This window comes from Sus scrofa, chromosome 8 (genome assembly GCF_000003025.6).
Source record: "Sus scrofa isolate TJ Tabasco breed Duroc chromosome 8, Sscrofa11.1, whole genome shotgun sequence".
In the NCBI taxonomy this organism is placed as follows: domain Eukaryota; kingdom Metazoa; phylum Chordata; class Mammalia; order Artiodactyla; family Suidae; genus Sus; species Sus scrofa.
The window spans coordinates 84,407,270-84,430,363 of record NC_010450.4 but is presented as its reverse complement, the minus strand read 5'-3'; the positions used below and the strand labels follow the sequence as shown (position 1 = coordinate 84,430,363).

General features: G+C 43.3%; 1 long non-coding RNA gene across 1 annotated transcript; it reads right to left on the bottom strand.

Annotated features, from left to right (window-relative positions):
• LOC110262149 lies at nucleotides 1,510-11,221 on the bottom strand. Its single transcript, XR_002346761.1, has 2 exons — nucleotides 10,634-11,221; nucleotides 1,510-2,803 (listed from the first exon to the last, which is right to left on the bottom strand). It is a non-coding gene; the product is annotated as an uncharacterized LOC110262149 (long non-coding RNA).

Genomic DNA, 23,094 nt, shown 5'->3' with positions numbered 1-23,094 from the left:
CCACATGCCAGGACTCGAACCCAGCCAAAAGCCAGATTGGGACTTGAACCCATGGTTTTAAATGAGAATTACTCACCCTGTGTCTGGACTCACGGAGGTTCAGGTTCTTTATGCCTCCACGCAGAAGGAATTCAGCAAGAGACAAAGTGATAGGCAAGACACAGATTTTTTTTTTTTTTAATTTTTGTCTTTTTGCCTTTTCTAGGGCCGCTCTCACAGCATATGGAGGTTCCCAGGCTAGGGATTGAATCAGAGCTGCAGCCACCGGCCTACAACAGAGCCACAGCAACACAGGATCTGAGCTGAGTCAGCAACCTACACCACAGCTCATGGCAAAGCCAGATCCTTAACCCACTGAGAAAGGCCAAGGGATCAAACCTGCAACCTCATGGTTCCTAGTCAGATTCGTTAACCATTGTGCCACGAGAGGAACGCCAAGAAATATTATTAGGAGAGGAAGCTTGTGAAAGATGCAAGCAGGCAGGCAAGGAAGCTCTGCCCAAGGATCCGGTGGGCCACAGTTTTATCATCCAAGGGGAGTGGGGTGGGAAAGGCCTGCCTCTTCCTTTCTGAGGGTAGTAGCTCCTCCTTAGTATCCGGTGTGTATTCAAATCAGCTGAAGGGTGGTCTTCAAACTCTTGCCCTTGGTCTGAATCTGAATGGAGGCCTTATCCCAGCCCCACCCAATGACCTGAGGCAATTTTCACACCTCCACTGGTCAAGCAAGCCTGCTTGTTCTGATGGTTTTCTTGAACTTACAGTGGACTCCCAACACCCCCCAGGCTTCCCTCTTTATCTGTCATCCCCTGTTGGGTCTTCTACAACCACCTGTGCTTACTCTACCCCTATCAGAAGGATAATGCAGCCCTTCCCTGTCCGTTTCTCTAACCTGATTTTCTTTGGCAAATTTGCAAGAGCAGAGGAAGGGAACAAGTGTCATAGCTAAGTGCAGGGTCTTGAAGTCAGAAAAGTCTGGATTCAAATCGTGACTCTGCAGTTTGAGTCTGTGAGCAGATGGCTTTTGCTTGCTTGGTCCTCCTTTCCTTCGGTGAATAATGGAGATCCCATCTAACCTGCCCGGTGGTGTGAAGATAATACACTCTGGCACAGTGACAACTCAGCAATGGCCATCACTACCCACAGGGAGTGAGGACCCAGGTCCACATGGTAAGATGTATCAGTGGCGCCCCCTGGAACTGCTCAGGTCAGTGCCTGCACAGACAATTGACCCCTCAGCTCTGGAAGATGCCAGTGAAAAGGAGGGCCCTTAGAAGTCCTCGGCAAGCAGAAGGTAGATAGCTCATGGGCAATTCTCAGCAAAAATGATTCCATTTCCAACTCTGCCTAAATATATATCTGGTTCAAGGCCATTCTGGAGCTAGAATGGAAGTAGTTCATTTTTATGATTTTTTTTTTCCTGTATCAACGAATATAATGACACATTGCCAGCTTAAAAAGGGGACTTGCATTTTTAATCCAATAAACACCTTGGACTTTTTACAAGAACACTGTAAAAATAGAAAGGAACTTTATTACTGTAAGTTCACATCAGGAAACACTAAATAGAATTTCTGAGTATGTAAGGGGGTGTTAGGCAGAAACAGGAGGGATGTTATGCAGATTAGATATAATTAGACATAACAATTAGACATAATCATTGCCATCAAGGAGCTTCTAGTGTAAAGAGCAGAGATTCTTCACGTGAGGGTTATGCCTGAGCCTCAGAGGACCCATGAACCTCCTGAAACTGTATACACAATCAATTGTGTGAGTATTTTGTGGGCAATTTCTGGTCAGAAGGTCCAGAGCTTTCTTCAGATTCTCAGAGGGATCCACCGAAAGAAAAAGAAAAAGAAAAAAAGGTTAAGAACCACAGATCAAGAATCAAGAATTATTTAACTGTAGCAATTTTTCTATGGAATGCCGCAAAAACAGACTATCCAGAGTCATCTAATTCTGGGTTTCTCACACTGGTTTAGACAGAGGACAAGCTTAATTCTTGGCTTGCCGAATTTAAAGATAGCCTGAGTCTTTTCATGCCTCTATAAACATGTGATTTTTCAATACATTTGGATTTCTCAGAAAACGTTCACAAAACCTGTGCCAAGATCTATGGCCCTCTTGGTATTCCATTCGGGCTGGCTTGAGCCGCACAATAATTTATGACCCTCCCGCTGTGTGGAGCCCTCCTCCCTGGATGACTAACAGGAAGAGAAGTTTGGCAGCAACACAGCGTTAATGAATGAAAAATGCAAACCTTGCAAGTCCCTCTGCATTGAAATCCCCGGGAGTCTGAATGCAGACACAGTTCCAAAGAGCCTGCATTTCCAAGATGCAATTTACCGCCCTTAGAGGTTTGTTGTGGGCCACCCAAAGCACATAGGCCTTATTCAGACAGATTTCATCAGCCAAGCGTACAGAGGGAGGGATGATAAGATGGAGAACTCTGTTGACATGAGAAGCTTCAGTGAGACGGATAAGGCAGGTATTACCACTACCTACTTTGGTGTGATCTGCACATGAGGTCAGGAGAGAGAGCTGATCAATGCCTGTACGTGGCTCTGCTGCATTCCTCCGCTGTTTCTTGAAGAAGGAAGGAGACTCTTAGCTGGTTATGCCCTTGTTCGGGGTTTTCTTCAGGCAAACACACATGTGCAGAGGAAGAGGCTCCCGCTGAATTCTCACGGGAAGGAGCCAGGAATTTCTTTTCATTCACAGACTTGAGCTCAGTGAGGTGCTGTATACAGAGAGGCTGCAGCATGTGGAAAATAGGCTTTCCTGGGGCACCGGGGTACTCTTCACCCTAGAAATGGGATTTTTATTTCCCCACGCAGGATACAAATTATAGCGCAGCTCCAGAATCCATCATTCAAACCCCTTGAGGCCAAATATGTTTCAGAATTCAGAATCTTTTGGATTTTTTTAAAAGTTAATGTGAGGCACACACTCCATCTCAGAGGACAGAAAGCACCCCCAAGTCAAAGAGACTTCATTTATTTCCCTTCTGCCACCATTAAAGATCGATCACGATCATGTCTCCTCTTGTGGTGCCAAGGTGGGTACAACTACAAGAATATTATTCTTTTACAGTGACAAGCAACAGCAGGGAGAGCAGGCTATGGGCTTCTCTTCATGCCTCTCTTTTTGTTTTTGATTTGATTTGTTTTGTTTTGTTTTGTTTTGGATGTGCCTGGCGCATGTGGAAGTTCCCAGGCCATAGACTGAACTCATGCCACAGCAATGACTGTGCCAGGCCCTTAACCTACTGAGCCACCAGGAAACTCCTTATGTCTCCCTTTCTCACCATGGAGAAAAAGTCTTCCTAGAAGCCCCAAGAAGACTTTCTCCAGATACTTTTGCCCAGAACTGGGTCTGAGACGTAATCTAATACAAATTCCAGGCAGAAATGTATTCTCTGCTCTTGGGAGGCATATATCCCCTGTGAGCACACCACTGCCAGAGCTGAACAAAGGTCAAAGTTCTTACTCAGGGAATGTGGAAGGAATAGTATTGGATAAGGCAACTTAGGGCAATTACCACCCAGATCGTATAAGAGAGTCGAGGCAGGGTTCTAATTCCTAGAAAAGGAATGGCAGAAACTGCCTACATGGCATCTGAGTAAAGATTGGACTCTCTGTGACCCAATCTACATGCCTCCTCCTCTAGGAAGCCCCTGTGGACACGGACACTTAGACTTGTCACTCAAATACACAGATTAATTTTTAGTGATATAACCATCAGTGTTCTGTCTTGGCACTGGATATTAAGGCAGGGTGCTTTACTCACAACAATATAAGGGAAGAGGATGAAGGAAGAGGAAATGGGAGTGAGAGACTGGAAAATAAAATTACAGCCCAGGGGATCATCAAACTATGGCCCTTGGGCCAAATCCAGCCTGTTGTCCATTTTTTAAATTACTCAATGAATTTTATGACATTTATGGTTGTTCAATGATCATTACAACCAAATTTTATAGCATTTCCATCCCAAAACCCCCAGCCCATCCCCCACCCCCCCAACCTATCTCATTTGGAAACCATAAGTTTTTCAAAGTCTATGATTTGGTATCTGTTCTGCAAAGAAGTTCATTGTGTCCTTTTTTCAGATTCCACATGTAAATGATAGCATTTGATGTTGGTGTCTCATTGTCTGGCTTACTTCACTTAGCATGATAATTTCTAGGTCTATCCATGTTGCTGCAAATGCAATTGTTTGTTTCCTTTTAATGGCTGAGTGATATTCCACTGTGTGTATGTACCACATCTTCTTTTTTTTTTTTTGTCTTTTTGCCATTTCTTGGGCGGCTCCCGTGGCATATGGAAGTTCCCAGGCTAGGGGTCTAATCGGAGCTGTAGCTGCCAGCCTGCGCCACAGCCACAGCCACAGCAATGCAGGATCCGAGCTGCGTCTGCCACCTACACCACAGCTCATGGCAATGCCGGATCCTTAACCCACTGAGCAAGGGCAGGGACCGAACTTGCAACCTCATGGTTCCTAGTCAGATTTGTTAACCAACGAGCCACAACGGGAACTCCTCGAGTACATGTATCTTTTTGAGTCATGGTTTTCTCTGGATAGATGCCCAGGAGTGGGACTGCTGGATCAAATGGTAATTCTATTTTTAGTTTTCTGAGGAATCTCCATACTGTTTTCCACGGTGCTGTTGTCCATTTTCATAAATACGTATTTACGGGTGCACAGCCCATTGATTTTCACACTATCTGCTACACCAGTAGAGTTGAATGATTACAACAGAGACAATGTGGCCTGCACAGCCTAAACATTCGGTGGGGGGTTTTTACAGAAAAAGGTTGCTCACCCCTGAGCTGAACCAACTCACCAAAGCAAGGTGATTAGAGAACAAATATAAGAAGATGACACTCTCCATTCTCAGGCCAAGGAAGAGTCTCAGAGGAACTAACAGGGTTCCCAGTAGATGCAGTAGCATGACAACAGGGAACCTAGGTGATGTGTCCTAAAATCTAGTCACAAAGCCACAGGCATCTGGGTACTCGCATGGCCCCGGTCACTAGGAAGAAGGAAATGCCAGCGAAGGGCTGCATCCCAGAGCTCACTGTAGGATTAATGGAGGAGACAGATGACTTGGATAGGAACTCACAATGAAAGCCAAAGTTGATGCATGGTTCTTCCAAATGGGTTTATGAACAAGGGAGGAGTGGAGATGTGTGTGTGTGTGTGTGTGTGTGTGTGTGTACATAAATCAAGAATCTGAAGGCAACAACTCCACAATTAGGGTGAGAGCCCCACAGAGGAGCAATTACAAACCAAGAAAATCAGTGGTTGGCACAGACGTGGCACACAGAGCCAGAGCTTGGATGTCATATTTGCGATAAACCTGCAAGAGAGCTGTAATCCTTCACTGGTTAGAGGGGAACCTGGAGCTACTGACATGAGTCCTGCCTCAAGTCAGAATTGTTCTGGGAAGTATGTGGAACTGAGCCACGTTTGGAGCCACGGGCAGCTCATCTGAGAGTCACTGGGGGAAGCAGAGGCAGGGTGACTGGGCAAAGGAATAAAATACCTACTTCCACTAGGGACAATTATTTGATACTATTGATCAAGAAGCTCCACCCTCTAACCTCAGCACTCAAAACGGATTATTTTTCAGCTCTTTTGTCAAGATTCCCTTCAATTTGTGTGAGGACAAATACATCAGCCACATCTTCCTTCCCCACTCTTGTATTTAATGATGTTGTTGTAACATGACGCAAGACTGGATTTTAGGTTCATGTTTCCTGGGGGCTGCCAGAAAGGCACCTTAGCATCAATATTAAAAACGCTTGGAAATTGCACTGCGAGAAGGGCTTCCTGTAGAAAGCGAATGCACCCCACAGTGTAAAGATCCTTATGGCTCCATCAAAGAGGGTGTTCCCTTCCGGAAGGCAGTGTCCTTGCCTCTTCCTGTTCTTCTGCAGCCCAGGTCTCCTAAGCAAGCTTCCCTAACGCTTGGAGATTTAGGTAAACTTGGTGTGAACTCCCAGAGTTACGGCTTGGGTGAGCCCAAGCCCTCCCAACATTTTCCCAAGAATTCCTGGCCTTTTAACCTCCTGGTTCCCTCTATCTTGGCTCTGACATCTGTTTCTGTAATCTGAGTTTCATCCTGTGAGGGCTTGAATTACATCTCCCAAGAAAACGTGTTACGTTCTAACCCCAAGTACCTTAGAATGTGACCTTATTTGGATAGAGGGTCTTTGCAGATATAGTTGACAAAGTCACAAAGGTGGGCATTAATCCAGTATGACTGGGGTCCTTCTAAAAAGGGGAAATTTGGATACAGGAAGAGACCCTCACAGAAGGAAAATGAAGAGAAGAGTTACAAGGAAAAGAGGGCTGTCCACAAGGCAAGGAATACCTAAGGCTTCTAGAAACTACGAGAGAGTCTTCCGAGGGAGAACAGACTTGCTGACACTTTAACTTCAGACTCCCAGCCTCCACAACTGTGCGACAAGGTGCTTCTGCTATTTTAAGCATCTAGCTGGCAACAGGATTTTACAGCAGCCCTAGGTGGCTAATGCACATGCCCCGCAGACCTGGGCTCGAGCTCTGCCCCTTGCCTCGAAGCCCCAGCACATCGGCTCAGCCAGGCCTCTCCTTGGTTTCCCACTTAGGTTCCCAAGAGCAGTGGGTGCCCCGCCTCCTCACTGCGGCCTGGCCTTCCCACAGCCTCTCCCTCACACTCCACCTTCAGAGATGCCTCACACTCTGAAACCGCCTGGGAAGTGTGGCCTGGGCCCCTGACCAGGCCCACCTGCTCTCTCCAAAGCTCCTGGATTTCTAGGAAAGAAACCTCTACATTCCATTTCACTAGCAAGAAGTTTAGGAGTTCCCGTTGTGGCTTAGCAGTAACTAATCTGACTAGTATCCATGAGGATGCAGATTCGGTCCCTGGCCTCGCTCCGTGGGTGGGGGATCCAGTGTTGCTGTGTGCTGTGGTGTAGGTTGCAAATGATCTTGCATTGCTGTGGCTGTGGTGTAGGCCGGCAGCTACAGCTCCAATTTGACCCCCAGCCTGGGAACTTCCATATGCCACAGGTGCAGCCCTAGAAAAAAAAAAAAGTATTTTAATTCTGGGGTTTAGGTGGCTACTTAGATTTGCATCTATAGCCTTTGTCACTCTCAACACAACACAGGAGCAAGAAGATCTAGGTGTTATAGTCAAGAGGTAGAAAACTCAGCATTGGCTTGACCAGGTCGAGGGGCTAGTCCTCAGCTTTCCTTTCAATCAACTCTCAGCGTGATCAGGAGGACGTCATCTTGAAACTCAATGGCTAATCCCAGGGGCCTTCTTAATTTGTTGTATGAAATATAATTACCAAACACACTGAAATGCTCAGGTCATCTCTAAAGACAAATTCTTTTTTCCTCTACATGAAATGCACTGAGACAGGGAGAAGCATGTTATGAACTAGATTAGTGATAAAGGTCAAATCAGGATCCTTGCCCATAGCACACCCTGGTTCTGGAGATAAAAAGCCTGAGCTCTAGAGGCAGAGAGAACTGGGTTTGAATCACAGCTCTACCACTTCTTGGCTCTATAACCTTGGGCAAGTTCCACAGGCTTGAATTCTTCCTGTGCAAAATGAAAATAAAAATGCTTAACTCATGGGATTATTTTGGGAATTACATGAACTGGAAGTTCCTGTTGTGGCCCTAAGTGTTAAGAACCCAAATCGTGTCCCTGAGGACGCAGGTTCCATACCCGGCCTCGCTCAGTGGGTGAAGGATCTGGCGTTGCTCGGCCTGAGTTGTAGATGTGGCTCAGAACCAGTGTTGCTGTGGCTGTGTGGTAGGCCAGCAGCTACAGCTCTGACTTGAACCCTAGCCTAGAAACTTCCATATGCTGTGGGTGTGGCAGTTAAAATAAAATAAAATAAAATAGAAGTTCCCGTCATGGCTCAGTGGTTAACGAATCTGACTAGGAACCATGAGGCTGCAGGTTTGATCCCTGGCCTTGCTCAGTGGGTTGGGGATCTGGTGTTGCTGTGGCAGTGGTGTAGGCCGGAGGCTACAGCTCCGATGCCGTCCCTAGCCTGGGAACCTCCATATGACGCAGGAGCGGCCCAAGAAAAGGCAAAAAGACAAAAGTAAATAAATAAATAAATGAATGAATAAATGAATAAATAAAATAAAATGGCCATCTCTCTAGGCTATGTGGTTGGAGGTTGAGGGGAGGCCCCTAGTTATTGTCAAGAATTGTGTTTAGTTGCTGACAGCAGGCACAGAAGAGTCTCTCTCTTTCTCCCTCTCTCTCCCTCCCTCTTCCTCTCTCCCTCTCCCTCCTCTTTCTCTGTCCCTTACTCCTCCCCTTCCCCTCTCCCTCCCGAGCTTTCTCTCAAAGAAACAGTGGGCAGCCAGGACAAGCGTGGTGGCTCCGAGTCATCAGGGACTCAGGATCTTCCTGCTCCTCTCCTCTTTGCTCAGGCCTCCTCCTCAGGCTGTTTCCTTCCTCGAGGTCACTTCAAAATACACGGTGGAACCCAGCCATTACCTCTGCACCACAGACAGCTGTCTGTCTCCTTGAAGGAAACATCTCCGTTTCAACAAACAACTTCTGTTCACACTTCCTTAGCCAGGACAGAGTCACATGGTCACAGCCAGCGCAGAGTGGGCTGGGAGGGGTAGGTTGTTAGCTGGGCACGTTGCTTTTCCAAATAAGAATCCTCTTAATGAGGAAGAGGAGAATTCTGATTTTGATCAGCAGCTCTGTTCTCTGGAACAAGAGTCTTTGTTCTCTGGTTTAATCGTCATACAGGCTTGGAGCTGGAAAGGACCGGGAGCTCTGAGGTCCAGAGAGGGAGAAAGGTCACTCCGAAAGGCCAAGAGAATGCTGAGCTTAGGAAGCCGGCCAGGATCCCCTGGGTCTGACAGCCACGGTTATTCTAGGGACAGAAGAGGAAGAACTCCAGGCTGAAATGAAGGCCCTGAGGTGACAGGGTTTCTCATCATTTCAGAGAAGAAAACTTGAACGAGTCTCCAAATCACTGTCCACAACAGGCTGGTGCTTTCCTAATACCCAAAAGGCAGACGATGTAAAAATAAACTCTGGACATGGAAATCTGGGCCTGAGAGCTGATTCAACTGCTCCCTCAGTGAGGGATTTGAACAAGTCCCCCTTCTTCTGGAGAGAGAGGCAGGAAAAGAATAAGCCTATTTTATTTTGTTATTATTATTATTATTATTATTATTTTTTTTTTGTCTTTTTGCCTTTTCTAGGGCCGCTCCCGAGGCATATGGAGGTTCCCAGGCTAGGGGTCGAATCAGAGCTGTAGCCACCAGCCTATGCCAGAGCCACAGCAACGCGGGATCCGAGCCGTGTCTGCAACCTACACCACAGCTCACGGCAACGCTGGATCCCCAACCCACTGAGTAAGGCCAGGGATCAAACCCACAACCTCATGGTTCCTAGTCGGATTTGTTAACCACTATGCCATGACGGGAACTCTAAGAAGCCTATTTTAAAGAAGCTTAATATACTTCATATCATTCTGTCCCAACAATGGTGAGACAACTATGCTTAACTCAGAGTACAGGTAAATGAGCTGAGGACCAGAGAAGGTCTAAAAGCCCTAAGCTGGTCTAGACCCTGAGGGAGACCTTTGGCCCCAAACCCTTGATAATGCTACACTGAAGCCACATGGAAGTCTTTTAAGTTTTTCAAATGTTCTACCCCAGCTCTCCTCCTTGCCTTTGCATGTGCCGTTCCCCCTGCTCGGCGCACTCTCTCACCTCTTCATCTGGGAGCCTCAACTCCTTCTTTGAGGCTCAACTGAACATTCTCTTCCTTCCATCAAGCTGTTGCCCAAATCAGGTTATGCTTCCTGTTTCTTACTCCTTCCTCCCTCATGCTCATCACTGGAAGCGATTTTTTTTTTTCTTTTTTCTTTTTAGGACTGTACCTATGGCATATGGAGGTTCCCAGTCTAGGGGTCTAATCAGAGCTGTAGCTGCTGGCCTACACCACAGCCACAGCAACTTGGGATCTGAGACATGTCTGCGACCTACACGACAGCTCACGGCAATGCCAGATCATTAACCCACTGAGCAAGACCCGGGATCGAACCTGCATCCTCATGGATACTAGTCAGATTCGTGACCTGCTGAGCCACAACGGGAACTCCCGGAAATGTCTTGTTTAATGACTGCCTCCCTCACTGAAAGAAGAACTCCTACTTACTATAGTCCTTGCTTCCAACAAAGAGCTCCACATATCCCAGGCACTTAAGGAACATGTATGGAGTTCTCTGGTGGCCTAGCAGGTTAGGGATCCAGCTTTGTCACTGCAGTGGCTCGGGTTGCTGCTGTGGCAAGGGTTCTATCCTTGGCCTGGGAATTTCTGCATGCCCTGGGCATGCCCCCCCCCCCCGCCAAAAAAAGAAAGAAACATTTGTAAGAATTTACAAATCGTTTAATTTGATGGTAAAAGTCCTTGTTTATTTATTTACATTAACTGAACCCATTTTAGAAAATACTGTTTCGCTGATTAAAACTGTTCTCCCTACCTGGGATTCAAGGCTCTTCAGAATCTTCCCAGCTCCAGCCTTCCTTATTCTTGCCTTCCTGTATCTGGAGGATCATTATTCTCCATCTAGAATGCAATATTCTGGCCCCTTACCTGCCCACAATGTAGCCACCCATCGAAGTCCAGCTTCGATTCAGCTCCTCCAGAGAACCTACTGAAGGAAGAAATTAGTGTTAAATGTAGAGGCAGAGTCGGTTCTTTTCTTCTGTTATTTTCTTTGTCTTTCTTTTTTTGACCGCACCAGTGGCAGGTGGAAGTTCCTGGGCCAGGGGTTGAATCTGAGCCGCAGCAGCGACCCGAGCTGCTATAGAGACAACACTGGATCCTTAACCGCCACAGCAGGAACTCCCCTGAACACTTCTTAGAGCACTAAAAGCCTGTCCTGGCCGTGGCCTTCCTGTTTGACAGTTGTATTTTCCCAACCTCAACCACCATTTTATCCCTGGGTTTTCCTACATCTTTCCTCTTCTTGCCTCTTTTAAGCACATTGTCAGACCTGAGCTCTGGCCTCAGGGAAGGAAGCAGGGGAGGGGGTGGGGGAGAGAAATCTCTGAGCTTTGTGTCCCATTGATGAAATTTCCAGTGATTTTTTTTGTTTTTGTTTTTGTTTTTTTTTTGGTCTTTTTTGCCTTTTCTGGGGCCACTCCCAGGCATATGGAGGTTCCCAGGCTAGGGGTCGAATCGGAGCTGTAGCCACCGCCTAACCAGTGCCACAGCAACGCGAGATCAGAGCTGTATCTGCGACCTACACCACAGCTCACGGCAACGCCGAATCTTTAACCCACTGAGCAAGGCCAGGGGTTGAACCCGAAACCTCAGGGTTCCTAGTCGGATTCATTAACCACTGCACCACGAAGGGAACTCCCAGAGTGATTTTTAAAATGAGATCAAAGAGGGAGTTCCTGTTGTGGCTCATCGGGTTAGGAATCTAAAAGTATCCATGAGGATGCGGGTTTGATCCCTGGCCTCGCTCAGTGGGTTAAGGATCCGGTGTTGCCACAAGCTGCAGTGTAGGTTGCAGATGTGGCTCGGATCCAGAGTTGCTGTGGCTGTGGTAGGCTGGAAGCTCCAGCTCTGATTCAACCCCTAGCCTGGGAACTTCCATGTGCCACAGGTAGAGCCCTAAAAAGACAACTGAAATAAAATCAAAGAGAGGAAAAACTAACAAAAACTTCCCCCGGGGGCTGGGTGGAGAAAAAAGGAAGGGGCAGGGCTGAGCCAAAAGGTGTCAGTAGTTCCAGCTTTCTTGCCTGTCTTAGGACAGAAGCCTGGAGAGAGACGTGTCTGAGGTGTGGGGTCCAAAAGCAACTGGCATTTGTGAGATGGTTACTACACAGAGCTCCAAGGAGACTCCAGAAGAGCTCTCAGCAAGATGTATGTGAGCGATCACAAACAGTCTTAACCTCAGGTTTGCAAGAAAGAAGCTGATTAATTTCTGAGCTTTCTAGACACCGTATGGGAATATCTGAGAGACTTACAGGACCTACAGGGACCACGCAGACCCTGTAGAAGCAAAGGAGATCTTTGCAATCTTTGGCCATCTCTACACAAAAGCAACTAGCATGGGGCATGCCACATGAACAGATCATTCAAGGAACAGATGAATCTCTTCCAACACCTTGGCATTATCTATACCTTCTACAGCTTAGACAACTTGGAGATTAACCCTCCTAGAATATAAGCTTCTTGCTGGCAGAGCTATCAAAAAAGTCATAATGACAGAATGGTGTTCCCCAGAAGGATATTCCTGTTCTTAAACTGGAGTCCCCAAGAAATATATTCCTCTAAGCCAACCAATGGAAATCCTCAAGTCTGGGTTACAGCACATGGAATAGAGCTACTCAGAGAAAAAAACGACTGTATCCCAACCACTGCAGGAAGAAAATGATGTCAGCATGGAGAAGGCCTCCTGGATGCTCTATGGAGCAGGGGCTGGTGAAGAGTTATCTGGGGCCACATCTCACCTCATCACGATTGTGCCTTCAGTAGGCATAGCAGGTTCTCCAGCTCTTTGCAGTGATACCCACCTCAGCTCAGCCTCGGAGTTCTCCTTCCTTCAAGGGCACTGGAGGAAGTGGACTGAGGGCCTCCACTGAGTGTTCTCTTGCTATACTGTGTTAATATATGAGTTTCTATCAATTTACTGAAATTTTTAATTTAGGTATCTAAGTACAGGGATAAAAGAAAAGGGGAAAAAGAAGGCTCTTTGTTAGAATATATTAGTGCTTACATTTAAATAACCTTAGGAAAAATGTTTCAAAGAAATCCTGTTAGTTCCCTGGTGGCCTAGCTGTTAAGGATTTGGCATTGTTACTGCTGTGGCTCGGGTCACTGCCATGGTTTGGGTTCTGTCCCTGGCTAGCCTGGGAACTTCTATATGCAGGGGATGCAGTCAAAAAAAAAAAAAAAAAAAAGAAAGAAAGAAAGAAAGAAAGAAAGAAAGAAAGAAGAGAAAAGAAAGAAATCCCATGAAAGTAAGAATAGGTTATCCTAGGAGTTCCCATCGTGGCACAGCAGAAAAGAATCTGACCAGGAACCATGAAGTTGCAGGTTCGATCCGTGGCCTCACTTAAGGATCCGGGGTTGCCATGGGCCGTGGTGTATGTCACAGATGTGGCTTGGCTCCTGTGTTGCTGTGGCTGTGGGGTAGGCCGGCAGCTACAGCTCCAGTTGGACCCCTAGCCTGGGAACCTCTGTATGCCATAGGTGCGACCCTAAAAAGACAAAAAAACAAAAAAACAAAAAACAAACAAACAAACAAAAAACAAGTTATCCTAGTTCCATACTCCACTACAAAACTGCACACATTTGTGTAGTAATTGCATGAAAATTCTTAACGTATAAAACAAGAGGATAAAAAAGTTGACTAGAAAGCAGTGCCATTTTTGGAAATCACAAGTAGTGTACAGATTTTAAAAATCTTAACTTCATTTTCATTGACTCGAAATAGCTTGCAATTATAAGATAATAACTATGGCTTTGGTTTCAGCCTTTGCTGACTGCCAATTTCAACGTTTTGTCATGCAACTAACAATCTGAAGATCATTAATCCCTTATCCAGGAATTCAAAGATGTAACTGTTTCTAGATAACTGTTTCCAGATAAATACGTCATTGTTTCTCACTGAGGAAATCTCTGGACTTAACATCCTCATAAAAAAAGAAAGAAAATAAAAGAGATCCCCAAATAAAACATGTGGCTAAATAATTAGACACCATTTATGTAAAATAATTTTTACAATGAACATAGACATTGGGTTCCAGAAACTACACTTTTTAAACCAGAGGGTTTGGAAGTCTGAGGTGAGAAAGGTGACATGCACAAACATCCCCATGGCAGCAAGAGTGTCAGGGTCTCCTGCGGGCACTTTCAGGTCTGCACCTTTGATTCTAATTCCTATTTAGATTTGGTATCTCCCTCTCCCTCATGCTTCCTGAACTTGGCTCTTTGTGGATGTATAGGTGTAAAAATACCCAGGTCTTTAGTGGCTTTGCCTTTGGTGCTGTCTAGACCAGCGTTTTTATCAAGCAACTTGGAGGAAGGCAGAGGCAAGGGAGAAGGCTACTCTCTGCAGACCAGGTTGGTGAGGCCAATGAGACAGCAAAGGTCATTCACCCATGTAGCCAGAAGAAGTCCTAGGCTGAGTCCTCCATCAGGATAACTGAGTTCACCAATCTGTCCTCTTGTTTTACTGAAATTCACATCTGCAGTTGCCTCCAGTACCACTGTATTCCAGTACAATCCAGCTACAGCTCCCTGACACCCCCTATAACGCCTCTCACAAGAATATCTGTGACTGGCTCAGCTGTCTGACCGCAGTCCAGGCTTTGAGATACTGGGCAACATCTGATACCCAAATGAGACTCCGGTCATTGACTGAGTATGCCTCCAGACTGGTCTCAGACAAGCCTAATGGTGCTAGGGTACAAGAGAGCCAAGTTTTCAAATCTGTGGATGACATGAAGCTAGGAGAGAAGGCGAACATGATGGAGACTTTTAAAAGCTCTTGAGAGGTTGGAAGCCTCATTCAAGAGCAACAAGATGAAATTTAACAGCCATGAGTTTGAGTTCCAAATACCATCTCAAATATTCAAGTTCCATCAAATATAGATGATGGGAAAAAAATAGCTTGACTATTTTCTGTGAAAAGACTGGAGTGATTCTGTTGACCTAAGTTCAGCTTGATGTGACTTAGCTGCTCTAAAAGCTAATCCTCTTGCGGGCTGCATTAACAGGACTGTGTACAAATCACGCAAGCCAATAATCTCCATAGACCCACCTTTAACAGCTGATGACTCAGTTGTGACCTCCGTACTACAAGGGGGCCATTAACAACCACAGACAATTCTGGAGAAGCAAAGGAGGATGAAGGGATCTGGGCTCTCCATAGCACAGGGAATCGCTGGACCAATTGCACCCTGCCTGAGCCGTGGCTCTCTCTCAATTATAAGTCTTTTGGTGCAACGGAAAACTCAGCTGGCTTAGGCAAGAGGGGGTCATGAATCCTAATGATATTGGACAGGGCTGCCGTTCAGATGAGATACACAGGTATGGCTGAACACGTTGTTTATCTCTGGCATCTACTCTGATTCATTGGTTCCCATAGAGTACTGGCTTTAAATATTTTGAATATCACCCCTGGAAACAGGAGTATCTTCTAGAATCCAAGGCCAGGGATACAGCGGAGCTTTGGAAAGGGCTAGAGCCAGGAATGGAATGTCACTGGAAGGCTGGCAGTATTGGCTCTCTGCTCTTACCCTCTGTTTCATTCCTCTTTGTCTGGATGAGACAGCTTTCTCCAATCCCTAGTCCACTTGCCAGAAAATGGCTTTCTCTCTATCCCAGCTCCAAGTTCCCAACAGGTCGAGGGCCTACCCCAACCTAATCAACTATGGCCAAGTGCATGGAGTCCATCAGACAAACAAAGCTGCTAGAAATCCACCCCCATGGACTGGAATGGGGATGATTAAGGAGATCATTCTGTGTCAGGCAAATACCCCCAAAATTTTGTATCACTTTCTTTGATGTCATGAGCCCCTTTGAAAAGCTGGAGATACATTTTCCTCTATACAAAAACACACACACAATTTTGTTTATGCTTTCAAAGGCCCTGAGAACCTTGGAATATATCCATGAACCCCCAAAGAAGATACCGTGGCCTAGAGATGAAATATTTAGGGGAGAAAATATGAGTATTTTCCTTCCAATAGCTGAAGAATTGTTGGCGGAGAGGGTTAAAAATATGTAAACGTATGCATAGTAAAAAGATTAGAATGCTATATAAAAATGAGAATGTTGATTCTCCTATGGTAATTCTTTTTTCTGTGTTTCTTAATTGTCCTATCAGGAACATACACGGCTAGTTTCATAATCAGATAAAACATTCTTTTAAAAAAAAATATTCACAATTTCAAATGCTTCAGATAGAGTTTAGAATTGCAAATAAAATTAAAAAGAACACAGATTTTGACCCAATGCTACCAGATGCCCTAGGAATATTCACAACATCCTTGAATCTATCCTTGCCCTCCTATAATCTGTTCGCAGAACAAAAGCCCGTTATGTTAAAACATAAGCCAGAATATGTCTCTCTGCTCAGAACCCAGCAAGCGCTCCCCTACTCACTCACAGCAAGAGCCAGAATCTTTGTGCGCATTTGCCTAGAATGTTCCGTGTGACCTGGCCCCTGTTGTACTCCCCCTACGACTGTCATCTCCTACAAGCTCATCCTGATTCCTCTGTTCCTGACATTTCATCACCTCCTCAAGTCTCCGCAAATAGCACGTTCCCTGTGAGACTGATTCAGTGTTAAATTTCATACCCCAACACCACTGTTACTCTCCATGGCCTGTATCCTACTATCTCTTTCTTTTTTAAAATAATTAATTATTTTATTTAAAGTATAGTTGATTTACAATGATGTGTTAGTTTCAGGTGTAGAGCAAAGCAATTTGAATATATATATATATATGCTTTTTCAGATTTTCTTCCATTACAGGTCAGTATATTAAAGATATGGTAGGTAGGTACTATCGACCTAGTACTCACTTTCTTTTTCTCATAGGACTTACTACCTTCTAATATACTATGTAAATGTTTTTCTTCTGTTTCTCTTAACATGAATGTAAGCTCCACGAAGCCAGAGGATTTTTTTTTTTTTTCTGGTTTGCTTAATCCCAATCACCCAGAACAGTGCCTGGCTAATAGTGGGCACTCAATAGACATTTGTGCAGGAAGGGAAGCAGGAGGGAAAAAAGACTCAAAGTGGTCAAGCAGAGACAAAGGGGCTCTCATAGAAGGAATTCCTGATATGGGGGAGAAGCTTGGACAACTCTGAAGTTTGACTGCAAATCTAAGATTCTATACAATAGACTCTTCCCTTCTGCCACCATAACCCAGATTTTACCCACTTAGATTACTTGCCAAGTGTTTTAGACAGGAATGATTTGGATGCAAGAAAGAGAAACCACTCAGGTTATATGAAACAAAAAGGAAGAGTCTCATGGATTCCAAGGGCAAGAACTCCAGGGTGGCCCCCTGAGAAGCTGAAACCGGGATTGTCTCTGTCTTTCTGGTACTTCAGGAGATTTAATCTCTCTTTCCCTCACTTCTCGTTCCTGGAGAATGACAAGACCTCCCAGCTCCAGAGCCCCTCACCAACAAATTCGAGATAGACAAAAGTGTCTATCTTGAATCCAACTTCTTCAAGAGGGACTCTGACTGGCTTGGCACAGCTTATCATTTGTTTTTCTGTATATCAAGGGGCACCATGAGTTGTCATCAGAGGCAAGAGTATCCGAGAGTTCAACCATGACCCAAGAGTCCACCCTGCTGGCCTTGGGAAAGGAGGAAGTTCTCAGAGAAGAAGCACAGGGACTGAACAGGCAAACTGGCCAGCAGGCCAAGGCACCACCCCACTGGAGTCTAGCTGCATTAATGTTCTGAACAATCTAATTTCACTTCCCCAGCAATTTCCTGTCTGGAAGAGGTCGCTGATTTCTTTGAAGCTAAAATCGGCACATCCCTCCCTTACAAAAATAATAAACAGCTCTCTGAGAAACTTCTGAGGAAATTTTTCTACCACTTGGAAAAGCAGTGAGAGGATTCACCTCCTAGAGTAAGAGAGGCGGAGACTTTCCCCTGAAACAGAGCTGCAACATGTCATAAAATCTTATTTATTTATTTATTAATAGTTATTTCCCCAATACAATTTTTTTCCTACTGTACAGCATGGTGACCCAGTTACACATACATGTACACATTCTATTTTCACACATTATCATGCTCCATCATAAGTGACTAGACATAGTTCCCTGTGCTACACAGCAGGATCTCATTGCTAATCCATTCCAAAGGCAATAGATTGCATCTATTAACCCCAAGCTCCCAATCCACCCCACTGCCTCCCCCTCCCCTTTGGCAACCACAAGTCTATTCTGCAAGTCCATGATTTCCTTTTCTGTGGAAAAGCTCATCTGTGCCATATATTAGATTCCAGATATAAGTGATATCATATGGTATTTGTCTTTCTGAGTTACTTCACTCAGTATGAGAGTCTCTAGTTCCATCCATGTTGCTACAAATGGCATTATTTTCTTCTTTTTTATGGCCGAGTAGTATTCCATTGTGTATATACACCACATCTTCCTAATTCAATCGTCTGTCGATGGACATTTGGGTTGTTTCCATGTCTTGGCTATTGTGAATAGAGCTGCAATGAACGTGCAGGTGCATATGTTTTTTTAAGGAAAGTTTTGTCTGAATATATGCCCAAGAGTGGGACTGCTGGGTCATATGGTAGTTCTATGTATAGATTTCTAAGGTATCTCCATACTGTTCTCCATAGTGGTTGTACCAGCTTACATTCCCACCAACAGTGCAGGAGGTTCCCTTTTCTCCAGCATTTGTTATTTGTGGACTTATTAATGATGGCCATTCTGACATGTCCTAAAATTCTGCACCACGATCACAGACATATATATATAACAGCTTTTTATGATAAAAGAGCTTTGGAAAAAATTTTGAACCATAAGTACAGAAATGTGCACAAAACATGTGTTCAGCTGGATGAATTTCCAAAATTAAAACACATCCTTGCAACCAGACCCCTGATCAAGAAATCAACATTACCACCTGCTAGCCCCCCACCCCACATACACATAACCATTCTCCTAACTTCCACAGATTAGCTTTGCCTAAGTTTAAAGTTGGTCCTTTTTTCCTATTGGGATTGCTATCTTTTTTTTTAAATTGAAGTACAGTTGATTTACAATGTTGTGTCAGTTTCAGGTGCACAGCAAAGTGATTCAGTTATACAGACATATATTCTTTTTGAGATTCTTTTCCATTATAGGTTATTACAAGACATTGGCGTTGGCGATCTTGTTTTATTTTTAAAGCAAGCTGAGATATAACTGACATGCAATAAAGTGTACATATTTAAAGTGCACAGTTTGATATACTTGGATATATGTATACATCATGAAACCATCACCACAATCAATCCCTTCCAGCCCCAGCCAACCACTGATCCACCTTGTGTCATTATCAATTTGTTTGTATTTCTAGAATTTTCTATAAATGGAATCACACAGTATATTTTTGTTTTGGTCTGGTTTCTTCACTCAGAATAATTATTGAGATTCATCCATATCATTACACATATCACTAGCCCATTCCTTTTTATTGCTGAATAGTAACCCATTGTATGGATATACTAAGCTTTGTTTATCCATTAATCTATTGAGGGGCATTTGAGTTGTTTCCAATTTGGGGGTATTTAAAATAAAGGGGCTAAGAACATTTGTGCACAAGTCTTTGAGTGAATATATGCTTTCATTTCTCTTAGGCAGATATTTAGGAGTAGAATATCTGGGTCATATGTTACATGTATGTTTAATTTTCTAAGAAACAGCCAAAAGGTCTTCCATTTTACATTCTTTCAAGAAATGTATGAATTTCTCTTGCTCCATCTCCTAAATCTTGATATAATGTTTTAAATCTTAGTCATTCTAAATGGTGTAGAGTAGTATTGCATTGTAATTTTAATTTGTATTCCCCCATGACTAATGACAGCACATCGTTGGATTGGCTTATTTGCTATCTGTTGTCTTTTGGGGAAAGAGTCTGTATAAATCTACTGCCCATGTTTTCATCAGGTTGTTTGTTTTCTTATTAAGTTCTGATAGTGCTTTATTTATTCTGGAGACAAGTCTTTCATCAAATATGTGATTTGCAAATATTTACTCTCCTATTTCTGGCTTGTCTTTTCATTCTCTCAATGGTGTCTTTCAAAGAACAGAGTCTTAATTTTTTTTTTTTTTTTATCTTTTTGTCTTTTCTAGGGCTGCTCCCGTGGCATACGGAGGTTCTCAGGCTTGGGGTCCAATCGGAGCTGTAGCCGCCAGCCCAAGCCACAGCCACACCAACGCCAGATCAAAGCCACATCTGTGACCTGCACCACAGCCCATGGCAACGTGGATCCTTAACCCACTGAGTGAGGCCAGGGATCGAACCCACAACCTCATGGTTCCTAGTTGGATTTGTTAACCACTGAGCCATGATGGGAACTCCCCATCTTTTTTTTTTTTTTTTTTGTCTTTTATCTTTTTTGTTGTTGTTGTTGTTGTTGTTATTGTTGCTATTTCTTGGGGGAGGTTCCCAGGCTAGGGGTTGAATCGGAGCTGTAGCCACCGGCCTACGCCAGAGCCACAGCAACGCGGGATCCGAGCCTCGTCTGCAACATACACCACAGCTCACGGCAATGCCGGATCATTAACCCACTGAGCAAGGGCAGGGATCGAACCCGCAACCTCATGGTTCCTAGTCGGATTCGTTAACCACTGCGCCACGATGGGAACTCCCCATCTTTATTTTAAATAGAGTATAGTTGATCTTCAATCTTGTGCTAGTTTCAGGTGTATGGCAAAGTGATTCATTTATACATAAGCATATATCCATTCTTTTTCAGATTCTTTTCCCATATAGGTTATTACAGAAAACTGAGTAGAGTTCCCTGTGCTCTATAGTAGGTCCTTGTTGATTATCTATTTTATATGTAGTAGTGTGTATAAATTAATTCCAAACTCCTAATTTATCCCTTTCCATCATGTTTCCCTTTTGGAAACCAACAATTTGTTTTTTATGTCTGTGACTCTGTTCCTATTTTATAAATAAGTTTACTTGTATCATTTTTTTAAAGATTCCATATATAAGTGACATCATATGATATCTTCCTCTGTCTGACTTAGGTGACTTACTATGATAATCTCTAGATCCATCCATATTGCTGAAAATGGCATTATTTGTTCTTTTTTTATGGCTGAGTAGTATATCACATGTACCACATCTTCTTTATCCATTCCTTTGTTGATGGACATTTAGGTTGCTTCCATGTCTTGGCTATTGTAAGCATTGTAGCAATGAACATTGGGGTACATGTATCTTTTTGAATTATGGTTTTCTCCAGATATACGCCCATAGAGTGGAAATACAGGATAATATGGTAGTTCTACTTTTAGGTTGTTTTGTTGGTTTTTTTTTTTTTTGTATTATTACTACCCTCGTTTACATATTTATTTTTTAATTACTCAATGAATGTCACTACATTTATAGTTGTACAATGATCATCACAATCCAATTTTATAGAATTTCCATCCCAAACCCTCACTACATCCCCCCAACCCCTCAACCTGTCTCATTTGGAAACCATATGTTTTTCAAAGTTGGTGAGTCAGTATCTGTTCTGCAAAGAAGTTCATTGTGTCCTTTTTTTAGATTCCATATGTAAGTGATAGCATTTGATGTTGGTGTCTCATGGTCTGATTGACTTCACTTAGCATGATAATTTCTAGGTCCATCCATGTTGCTGCAAATGCCATTATTTGTTTCCTTTTAATGGCTGAGTAATATTCCATTGTTTATATGTACCACATCTTCTTTATCCACTCTTCTGCCGATGGAAATTTAGGTTGTTTCCATGTCTTGGCTATTGTACATAGTGTTGCAATGAACATTGGAGTACATGTATCTTTTCAAGTCATGATTTTCACTGGACAGATGCCCAGGACTGGATAGATGCCCAGGTACTTTGAGTTTTTAAAGGAAACTCCATACTATTCTCCATAGTGGGTGCACCAATTTACATTCCCATCAACCATGTGAGAGGGTTCCATAACCCATACCCTCTCCAGCATTTGTTATTTGTAGACTTTTTCATGATGACCATTCTGACCAGTGAGAGGTGATAACCCATTGTAGTTCTGATTTATGTTTTTCTAATACTTAAGAGATGTTGAGCAAGTTTTCATGTGCTTTTTGGCCATCTGTACATCTTTTCTGAAGAAATATCTCATTAGACCTCCTGCCCATTTATTTTTTTTTTAATATTGAGCTGTGTGAGATGTTTGTATATTTTAGAGATTGAACCCTTGTTGGTCACTTCATTAGCAAACATTTTCTCCCATTCTAGAGCGTGTCTTTGCATTTTGTGTATGATTTCCTTTGCTGTGCAAAAGCTTTTAAGCTTAATTAGATTCCATTTATTAATTTTTATTTCCATTATTCTAGGAGACAGATGCAAAAACATATGGATGTGATTTATGTCAAAGAGTATTCTGTCTATGTTTTCCTCTAAGAGTTTTATAGTACCCAGTGTTATACTTAGGTCTTTGATCCATTTTGAGTTTAATTTTGTGTACGGTGTTAGAGAATGTTCTAATTTTATTCTTTAACACATAGCTGTCCATTTTTCCCAGCACCGCTTATTAAAGAGACTGTCTTTTCTCAATTGTATATTCTTGCCTACTTTGTTTTGTTTATGTTTTAATTGATCATAGGTGTGTGGGTTTATTTCTGGGCTTTCTATCCTGTTCCATTGATCTATGCGTCTGTGTTTGTGCCAATACCACACTGTTTTGATAACCGTAGCTTTAGAGTATAGTCTGAAGTAAGAGAACCTGATTCTTCCATTTTTCTTTCTCAAGATTGCTTTGGATATTTGGAGTCTTTTGTGTTTCCATACAAATTATATTTTTGTTCAAGATCTGTAAAAATGCCAAAATTTTTAATTATAATAATTTAATAGGGATTGCACTGAATCTGTAGAAGGCCTTGGGCAGTATAGTCATTTTGACAATATCAATTCTTCCCATCCAAGGATATGGGGTATATTTCCATGTGTTTGTGTCATCTTTGATTCTTTCATCAATGTCTCATAGTTTTCAGAGTTACAGGTCTTTTGCCTCCTTACAGAATTTATTCCCAAGAATTTTATTCTTTCTGATGCAGCAGTATATGGGTTTCCTTAATTTTTCTTTCTCATCTTTTCTTGCTAGTGTATAGAAATGCAACAGATTTCTGTGTATTAATCTTGTACTTTGCAATTTTACCAAATTCATCAATGAGCTCTAGTAGTTTTCTGGTAGCATCTTTAGGATTCTCTATAGTATCATGTCATCTGCAAACAGTGACAGTTAAACTTCCTTTTCAGTTTGGATTCCTTTCATTTCTTTCTCCTCTTTGATTACCATGGCTAATACTTCCAGAGTTGTGTT